This window comes from Helianthus annuus, chromosome 6 (assembly GCF_002127325.2).
Source record: "Helianthus annuus cultivar XRQ/B chromosome 6, HanXRQr2.0-SUNRISE, whole genome shotgun sequence".
NCBI lineage: Eukaryota > Viridiplantae > Streptophyta > Magnoliopsida > Asterales > Asteraceae > Helianthus > Helianthus annuus.
The window spans coordinates 2,447,831-2,458,832 of record NC_035438.2 but is presented as its reverse complement, the minus strand read 5'-3'; the positions used below and the strand labels follow the sequence as shown (position 1 = coordinate 2,458,832).

Genomic DNA, 11,002 nt, shown 5'->3' with positions numbered 1-11,002 from the left:
AATGGTAAAAAGTGTGAGAACGGTGAGAACGGATCCTGGCCCAACACGTGGCAGGGGCCCTAATTGTTATGCGGGGGTGCGATTGTCCTTTTATACGTTTCCTCCTTATTCGCGTTATAAATCTATTTCAAATTAAAACTCCAAAGATTTATTGTTAGCTGTTACCTCCTTTGCAAGCTTTCTCAGATCTATGGCGTTTAACGTGGATTCTGTTCGACAAAGTAAACTTCGTTGGCGTTTTTCTTTTTTCGTTCCAGCAAATCATGCAACAGATATGGCGTGTTGTTCTTTTATCATTGTTATATGTCTTTTTTTTGTATTATTATTTTTATAATGTGTTATGTGATTTTCAATAGCGTTATTCAATTATGCAATTTAATTGGTATTTAAACAATTATTAAGAACTGATATTGGAGTTTTCAATATTAGTTTTTGATTGTCGTTTACGTTCTAGTATATTTCTTATGTTTTTTCGATCATTGTCGTTTTACATCTATTTGATTTGTTTTGAATTTTATTTAGTAGTATTTGTGAACATCACTTATTACTATTTTGTTAATTTGTGTAAACATTTGTTTTGTTAATTATGGCGTTTTCATTATGATGTTATATTTTGTTAATTATTTATGTTGTTAAGTGTTTTTAATTATTCATCCCATGGCCTTTTTATCATGTCGTTTTTAAGTTATATGTTTATTATGTCTTGTTTATTATTCAATTAATGGTGTTTTAATATACAATGTTATTACGAGACATCACTCTGTTTTTCTGATTTTTCTGTTTCTCACTGTGTTTTCTCAGACGAAGTTTCTTCCTCGAGTCAAAGGCTTTGCCCTAAAACTGGATTACCAATTATCATTCCTGACGTTTGTGAAGAATTAAAGCCCACAATGGACATGGTATTCTCAAGCCTCGATGATTGTTATTCAATGTATGTTAAGTATGCCAAGGAGTGTGGGTTTTCAGTCAGGAAAGAGACTACAAAGACAAACTCTAAAGGTGTCTTACATATTAAGTATTACTTGTGTACGAGATCTGGGTTATACAAGGATAAGAAGGTTGATACGTTGGACCCCAATCAAAAGGAGCGAGTAGTGCGATCGAACTTTTCAAAGAGGACTGAATGTGGTGCACTGTTATGTGTACTTTTTGAGGTTGGATCATGGAAGGTGGATACGTTTGTCGAGGATCACAATCATGAACTTGTTGAACGTCCCGATAAGCATTTTCTTCCAACTGAACGACACCTCACTCAGCTCCAGAAGCATGTTATACACAACATGTCTAAGTTGAATTTGGGTCCCGTCAAGGCGTTTAATGTTATGAAGACTTGTTTTGGCGGTTTTGAAGACATGGGTGCAAGTAAAGGTTAATTTAAGAACTATAAGAGGCAAATTAACTTGTTTATAGGGGAATATGACGCCGACATGGTTGTAAGGCATTTGAATGAAAAAAAAAAACATTCCCAGCCTAATTTCTCGTATGATTACATTACAGACGAAGAGAATCGTTTGAAGGGGATTTTTTGGTGTGAGATCAAGCCAAACGTAATTACCACGTGTTTGGTGATGTGATTTCGTTTGACGCCACGTATCGTTCCAACAAGTAATATTTTATAATTCAACTTCTTCTATTTTTGGCGTTTATTAGTTTACATGCAATGGCGTTTTATTATTTTACATGCAATGGCGTTTTATTAGTTTACATGCAATGATGTTTTATTATTTTACATGCAATGGCATTTTATTAGTTTACATGCAATGGTGTTTATTATTGTTTCAGTTCTCATGGCGTTTTCATATGCAGATACTCTATGGTGTTTGTAGCGTTCACTGGTATAGACAATCATCACTGCAATGTTACATTTGGTGCAACATTATTGGCGTCAGAAACTGCTGATACGTATATTTGGTTGTTGAGAGTTTTTCTAAAAGTTGTTGGTTCTCAACCAAAAGTTGTTGTCACTGACCAAGATCCAACAATGAAGAAGGCTATTTCTGTTGTATTTGTTGACACGAGGCATCGGTTATGCATGTGGCATGTGATGCATAAACTTTCTCTGAAGGTTGTTATGCTTTTTTACCTTTGGCGTTTTAGGATACACTGCGTTTTAAAATACATGGCGTTCTTTACCTTGTTAGTGTTTTTTTAATCAAGTTTTGTCTTTGTGTTTTTTTATGCATGGTGTTTTCATGTTATACATAGGTTGGTGTTAGGCTATGCAATTCCACCAATTTTAAAGAACGTATTTGTGGTGTTGTGTGGACGGATATTCTCACACCTGAAGAGTTTGAATCAGAATGGGAAGCGGTTATCGCAGAGTTCAATTTAGAAGATAATGACTGGCTATTTGATATTTTTGCACTTAGGGAATCTTGGATCCCTGCATACTATAGAATGGAGGAGATGTCTGGTCTTATGCGAACGACGTCCAGGTCGGAGAGTGAGAATCATTTTTTTGGTCAAGTGTGCAATTCGAAAGCTACTCTTGTTGAGTTCATGACGCATTACGAGACTGCAATAGAAGCTCAGCGTCACACACATCGGAAAAATGATTATGAATCTCGATACAAAAGACCCCAGTTGAAGAGTAGTTACAAATTGTTGGAAGGGCAAGCTGTTGACATATACACAAAAAGTATTTTTTGTGACGTTCAAGCTGAGATTATTGGAGTTGCAGATTGCATAAATCAACGTTACGAAGATCAGCCTGATGGGTTTGTTAAGTTTTATGTAAATGACTTCCAACAGCCTTGTACATCCTTATTTTAGGTAAATAATGGCGTTTTGGTTTTTATGGCGTTTTCTGTTAATGGCGTTTTATCATATGCAATGTGTTTTTTTTTTTTTTTTTACTTTTTAGACAAACATTCTATGCATGGCGTTATAGATTTATTGTTTTTGGCGTTTTTCAGGTAATGTTCCGTAAGTCTGATTGCACATGCAGTTGCTCATGCAGGCGTTTTGAACAGTTTGGTTTGCTATGTAGACATATATTCTATGTTTTGAGAATTATGGACATTAGGGAATTTCCAAAACAATACATTCTGAATAGATGGCACAAAGAGGCTTCTCCAAACTGCTCTCCTGAATACTCAATTAGTCATGAATATATGACCGAGCTTGATACTGATGTGCAAAGTATGATGCGAGATATTATTTTTTCAACCGAACTTTGAACCGTTTATCTGGTAATAAAGAGGAGCTATCCTTATACAAGGATCATGTTCAATCTTATATGAAGAAGGTTCAAGATATGCAGATTGTTGCTCCTCCAGCTAGTTCTAGGGATAGATTTGCCGAGATAACCGGTCAATATAAAAACGAGAAGAATCCGATAAGAGTCCCTGTTGGGTATAAATCCAAAGGTTCTGGTTCTCGGAAGCGCCTGAAATCTAAACAGAAGATAGCAATCGACAAAAAGAAATCAAAGTCGAAACCCGGGGCCAAAGAAAGACTGTGTCAGAACTGCAAAGGCTATGGACACTACGCATCGACATGCAAACAAGCCGTAATTAAAAGAAGATCGATAAGGTCTTCGAGAGCCAATGAAAGTAGTTTGACGTTTTGTATTTTTCATTCTTCCAGAACACATACAGATGGTCCTCGAGAGCCAGTGTAGAGTAGTTTGGCGTTTTGTATATTTCAATCCTGTAGAACATAGACAGATCTCAGTTTGGCGTTTTACATCATTTTTATACATCATTTTTTTGCATCTTTTTTTCTACCTATTTGTTCATAACATGCTACTTCGAAGTTACATAACAAACAATATAAGATCGGACAAGGAAATCAAACGCCAAAAAAATAACAATAACGCCACTAAAAACTACCATAAACTTCTAATTTTGGTCGTGCTAAACTCAATAATGTTTTGCTGAACTAGATGGATAACATTGTTAATCCTCAGTCAAGAAAGATGTGTAACAATGTTATCCATCCTGTTTAGCTAAACTTTATTGAGAACAAAAACTGAATCCCCATGAAATGACGTTTTTGAAGTTTTGTGGTTTTTGTATGTTTTGGCGTTTATATTGAGGATCTTGCTCGTTACATAGAGTGAAAGTTTATTGAGAAAATAGTGTATATCAAAGAAATATGGATTGGAATCTTTGATATTTTGGTTTTTTTGGCGTTTATAAGATGAATGGTATAGAGGAAAATATAGGTTTTTGGGGTTTTGGTGTGGATTATAGTAGTTCTGAGAGTTTTTTTATATAGGAAGTTTTTGGCGCATATTTTAGGCGCGATTTTTATTACAGTAAATGCTAGTAATTAAGTTCCGTCGTTTCAGTACTGTTTGTTCAGCTTTATCGGTTAAAAACAAAGTTTTGCGTTTTATATCTATGGCGTTATATTATGATGAAGGGTGCTATGTGTGTTAAGGCGGGATTTTAATAGCGTGAGTTTAGCGTTTTATGTTAAGTCAAAAGACACTTTTACCCTTAATGAAGCGCGCCAAATTAATAAAAGTGATTTTATTTACGAAAACGCCACTGCGTCATCTAGTCCATAGATTGTTTTGATTTGACGATCCATAAGCGTTCTCACTGTTCTCACACTTTTGGGCGTTTTCTCTAAATCCTGACCCTATATATATATATATATATATATATATATTATATTTTATAATAAAAGAAACTACATTAGGGACACGTGTTGCATTGCCATGCATTCTCACAATTGATTTCCCGCTAAACCCAATGACCCATGCTGTAAACATGTGAATCTATCCATACCCGTTTCTAATTAATCCTTTTCCCTTTCCCTCAAAACCCTAAGACGCCTCTTTCTTCTTCACCGTCATTCTCGATTTCTCACAGATTCTCACCCCTGCAATTAAGGTTCACTTCTTCGTTTCGTAGTTCTCATTGAACCTTTGAACTTCATTCAATCGCAGCAGGTATTTTGTGTTTTTTCCTTCTTAATTTGATCTCCGCTTTGTCCGTACGTATTTCTTTTTAAATTGCTAAGCATCTAGATTTAAGATTAGAACTTCTTGAGATGTTGATAGGTATGTCAAGTTTAATTTTAATTTGAAGTTTGTGTTTTTATATAATTTTACTTAGGTTTATTGGTTAATATTTTGTTTTTAGTCAGCCTATGTCTGAATTATTGGCAGAACACTAAAATTTATAGGGCTTTAAGTTATTCTCATATGCACTAGATTCTTCACTCAAGATTTGATGTTTTGCATTTTAATTTATGGGGTTTTTGTTCTTTAAGTGCATTCAGTTTTATTCCTTTAGGTATCTTGACACCAGATTTAATTAATTATATCTTCTTATTACTGTATATTAGTATTTGAGTATTTGGTTATAGTCGAATTTTTTAAATGATTTTGATGTGCTTATGGTTTTTTCTTTATTGAAATCGGTTAAAATCAGTTAATGGAGTTGTTTAACAGAAACCGTAACCGAATTCATATGCGGTTCGACTATGTATTTCTTTAATATGGTTCAATTTAGTTTTAGGTTACGACCGAATAAATATCAAAATTGAATTAATCGATAATCAAACCCATGCGTTCTTAACATTATGTTGATTACGAAAACAATCTAAAAAACAATTCTTTGTATTGAATTGTGTCATTTGGTTAAGAATTATGTCCCCAATTGGACATCCTGGTGGAAAGTTGTGTAGTACTTTAACACCAAAAGGTCTAGAGTTCAAATGCTGCAAAGATGCAATATTTGGGTTCTATTTGATTGCTATTAATAAGACTTTGCATTTATTGTGCTTTGCATATGTGATTCAATTTAAATATGAATTTGGATGGTTCGTGTGTACAAAGAAACACATTTAAAATTATGATATGTTTTTGTTATGGTTCTACTACTGTTAGCTTGAACTAGCCAACAAAAATGATGTTTTAGCTCCTATTTTGAATGCCTTACCCAACATCACATTTGAACTTGATGTTTCAGCTCCTATTTTACAAACTGGAATTGTCGAAGATGATATATGTGATGCGTTCTTCCATATCTTCTAAGCTCATCTGACATCATATTTATGTCAGGAAGTGCATCATTTTACATGAAGATATTGTAAACATATCATGATATGTTTGATATGTTATGATATTCTTGATATTTTTTGTTTCATGCTTCGATATAGGCACTGAACTTTTTATATGCAACTTCCACAACAAAAAGATTGACTCTTTTTTTCCTTTCTTTTCATACAATTAACTCACAAGGAGATTGTATATAGCTAGAATTATTAAGACACCATAGAAAATGAACTTTAGATAAAAGTAAAACATTTTTAATTGATGGTGGTTCATCGAATGAGCCTAACATTTTTAATTGATGGTGGTTCATCGAATGAGCCTAACTTAAAACAATTTGATGAAACGTATATAAAATTACATTTATAATTTTTAGAATCTATGATTTTCTTTATTCTTATAGTATCAAGGTTTTAATAGATATATTGTTTTATTCTTTAGTATATAAAATTAAATTTATTCAGTACGTATAACACACAGGGTTGTAACCTAGTTAATTGTTTTATACTATTAATTTCAAACATCACCGAGGAACAGTGACTAAACGGTAACGGCGTCACCGCCCGACTTTCAATTATAAGACAATTTTCTCCTTGTAGCCACCTATCAATTTACAGTTATGCCCTTAGTGCAATTCTCAAATAAAAGTATTACCCGCCTCATTTATAGAGAGAGACAGTGAATTAACGATCGCGGTGGCCGGTGGGTCCTTTGGTCCAACCACCGGTATGCCGAATGGAAACCGGTAGCCACCTTAAACGTTGCCGATCTTCATGGAAAAGGAACATGCAGGTGCAAAGTAATTGACCGGAACGTTCGCCGGAACCGTAGCCATCATTGACGGATCATGCAGGTACCCACCTAAACACTTGTGTTGCCTTAACCTCAGCCTTAGCTTGCTTCGCCTCCACCTCTTAGACTGACAGGCTGCTTTAGCCGTTGCCGAAGATGTTGTTGTCGCCTGACATCTCGGCCGGCCGGAAATCCTCTCACAACTCCTTACCCCTATTCTCTCTCTCTAAAAGGTGGTTTGGTGAAAAAAAGTTTAATTCAAATACGTAGGATGTTTGCTATGAAAAATTAGAGACAATGGCAGACAAATGAATGCAAAAGATGAAGGGTGAAATGAGAGTGATAAGATGTGGGTATTTGTTAGAGAAGTTGAGGGAGAAAAGATTTTTGGGTTGTGATACTAATTTTTTTTTAACTATATTGTGAGTTATATGTGATTTAATAAAATATATTTCAATTGTTGTATACATGTATTTGTAAAGTGATTTGATCCAACAGGGCTAAAGTAAATATGTAACATTTATAACATGTCAGTTTATACACAACTTTTCAGATACTTCAAATCAATCTCTTGTAACAATGAAAAATAATAATAACTTGAAATTCTTCAAGAAAATTGTATTAGTAATTTCTAAAAACTAATCGAATAATAAATTTAATATTTTAGGATAATAATAAATAAGTATGATGCTAGAAAAATTGTACACCAAACATGTGTTGGGAATCATGGTATCAAAATATTAGCGGAAGCGGTTTATATAATTTACCAAAAGCCGATTATATAAATTTGATTTATTAATCCGATTGATAAATATTCCCAAGCAGGATCAAGGTTATACGCGTTAAACAAATAAACGGAATAAACAACCATAGAGGGTTTTAGTAATCAACCTTTGACGACTACACCGGAATTGTAACACGCAGGTTACAACGAATCCTCGCTAGTAGGAAGTTCATAACCGAGCACAAGATACCCGAGAGTAGAACCGGCCAAGAAGGAGGCGGCGACGATGCTTGGTTGACGGGAAGAGGATGGCGGCCAAGCTTAGGAGGGTGGCTAGGGTTTTGTGTTTTTATAAAAGTGTGTCTAGGGTTTCCACCTTAAACATCCTTTTATAAAACCCAATCTTACATTAAGGCCCTTTAAGATTATACAATTATAATCCTCTTAATAATAATCTAATTAATATTAAGTCCCTCAGGTTTAAACTATTATTATTTCATAAATAATAATCTACCTACTCGTGAACATACACGATTCGTGTACCAACGTGTAACTCTTCGGATCGTACCGAGTTAGTTACGTTGACTTTAATTAAGGTCGGACATACATATATCCAACAATCTCCCACTTGGACGATTTTAATTAAATGAGTCAACGTGTGCAGAGTTGGACGCCTAGTTGCATCGCACTGCTATTAACACGGCATGACACTTTACAGTCGTCAACTAGTTCTTTGCGTTCAAGTAACACTTTACTTAACCAAATACTATAGCCCTGATAATTCTATCAATAAGTCCCTTCTGTATAGAACATTCGTTGATCATAAGACATGGATCATTCATTCTTATATAGTGATCAACCATTCTCTATTCTCGTCTTTAATTCAAAGTGGTCTTACGAACTATTTTTAGTCCGAGCGTGGCCACGCGTTTATTCCAGTTTGAGTTAACGAGGGTGCCATAATGTCTAACTTCTAATCCCATAGAAGTACAGAATTCCATCAGCATCATACAACTCCCACTTAACCTTGGATTCCTCCCAACGCTACCCGGATTACTACCCATGTTTCAGGACAGTGTTAGATAACATCAAAGATTGTCCTTGATCAATGTAGTTTAATATGTGCCTAAGGAAAAAGGACAGATTGAACATATCAATATCAAAACATCTCATGACTTAGATCCATGGAGATCATTTTGAAGCGAGTCACATCCAATATCATTCCCTAGTGATATCTGTGAATTTTGATTCTCAAACTCTTGAGTTATTCATCTCATGAATACAATCATCTCAATTCACAATAGTCTTACATTCAAATTCATTCCATTGTAATATGATCGACTACGGATATTTTAGAATACACTTATTCAAGGATATAAACATACAAATAACGAACACAGTTACAAAATAATTAAACTTGCATTTAACCAATAAATCAAATAACTATTTCAATGTAACTGTTGTAGTTCAAAATTAAAACACCAATACTAACTACAGATCATGCCCACTGTCTAGCAAATCTAAGCCCTATTTTTTCAGCATGCTCCTCATGTTTAGCTTGAGGTAGAGGCTTAGTAAAGGGGTCAGCCAGATTTAGATCCGTATGAACTTTGCTTATTACGATGTCTCCATGCTCTATTATCTCTCTAATATAGTGGAATTTTCTAAGTATATGCCTTGTGGTTTGATGCGACCTTGGTTCCTTTGCAAGAGCAATGGCACCAGTATTGTCACACAACATCTCGATTGGTTTCTTTATGCTAGGCACAACGTCGAGATTAGCAATGAACTTCTTCATCCAGGCAGCCTCCTTAGCAGCATCCGATGCAGCATTGTATTCTGATTCACAGGTGGATTGAGCAACCACACTTTGCTTCGAGCTCTTCCAAGTAACAGCCCCACCATTCAGAATGAAAACATATCCCGTCTGTGATCTTGAATCACCACGATCAGTCTGGAAACTTGCATCAGTATAACACTTAACTGATAGCTCCTCATCCAGTCCTCCATATATTAAGAACATATCATTAGTCCTTCTTAAGTACTTGAGAATGTTCTTCACTGTAGCCCAATGACTCTCTCCTGGATTCTGTTGATATCTACTCGTCATGCTAAGAGCATACGAGACATCAGGTCTGGTACATAACATGGCGTACATGATGGAACCGATAGCAGAAGCATATGGAACTCTTTCCATTTTCTTCTTTTCCTCTTCGGTCTTAGCACACTGCTTGCCATTAAGAATGGTTCCATGTGCCATGGGCAAGAGCCCCCTTTTTGAGTCTTGCATTGAAAAGTGTCGTATGACCTTATCAATATATGTACTTTGACTTAAACCTAATAACCGCTTTGATCTATCTCTATAAATCTTTATTCCTAGAATATAAGCGGCTTCACCAAGATCTTTCATTGCGAAAAATTTTCCCAACCAAACCTTAACATCTTTTAGCATAAGGATATTGTTTCCAATGTTTAGTATGTCATCTACATACAGAATTAGAAAAGTGATATAGCTCCCACTAGATTTCTTGTAAACACACGGTTCATCTTCGTTTTTAATGAAGCCAAACTCTTTAATTTTCTGATCAAAACGAAGATTCCAGCTGCGAGATGCTTGCTTCAATCCATAGATGGATTTATTTAGCTTGCACACCTTATTAGGATTATTTGGATCGACAAAACCTTTAGGTTGAACCATATAGACATCTTCAAGTTAGTGTCCATTAAGGAACGTGGTCTTGACATCCATTTGCCATATCTCATAGTCATAATATGCAGCAATGGCAAGTAGAATTCTAATAGACTTAAGCATGGCTACTGGCGAGAAAGTTTCCTCATAATCAATTCCTTGAGTCTGAGTGAACCCTTTCGCTACGAGCCTTGCTTTGTAGGTTTGCACATTTCCATCCATATCGGTCTTTTTCTTGAAGATCCATTTGTTTCCTACAGTCCAACCTTCGGTAGGAAGATCAACCAAATCCCAGACTTGGTTATCATACATGGATTGCATCTCTGCATTCATGGCTTCTTGCCATTTCTTGGATTCTGAATCCAACATTGCAGCTTTGTAAGTAGCAGGTTCAGCTTCATCAATCATGAAGATATCGTCATACCTTTCAGGGGCACGATGATCCCTAATACTTCTTCGAACACTTGGTGTTTCTGTTGTTTCTTGAGTCCTCTCAGGCTCAACTTCAACAACTAGATCAGTTACTTCTAGTTCTGTCTGAACAACTGGTTCAGTCACTTGTGATTCTCGAATTTCTTCAAGATTCACATGGTTTTCTCTAATCCCTCATGCCAGAAGCTCTTCCTCCAAGAAAGTGCCTCTGCGTTTAGTGAAAATCTTATTTTCACTGGGGTGGTAGAAAAGGTAACCGATCCTTTTAGCTTATCCGACGAAAACCACCTTTTCGCCTCTGGGATCTAGTTTATCCGAAGATTCTAGAGTGACATAAGTGTTACATCCCCAGACC

General features: G+C 35.5%; 1 long non-coding RNA gene across 1 annotated transcript; it reads left to right on the top strand.

The window, feature by feature from the left end:
• The first annotated feature begins 4,697 nt into the window (after positions 1-4,697).
• On the top strand, positions 4,698-6,134 carry LOC110945134. Its single transcript, XR_002595052.2, has 2 exons — positions 4,698-4,903; positions 5,928-6,134. It is a non-coding gene; the product is annotated as an uncharacterized LOC110945134 (long non-coding RNA).
• Positions 6,135-11,002: the final 4,868 nt, after the last annotated feature.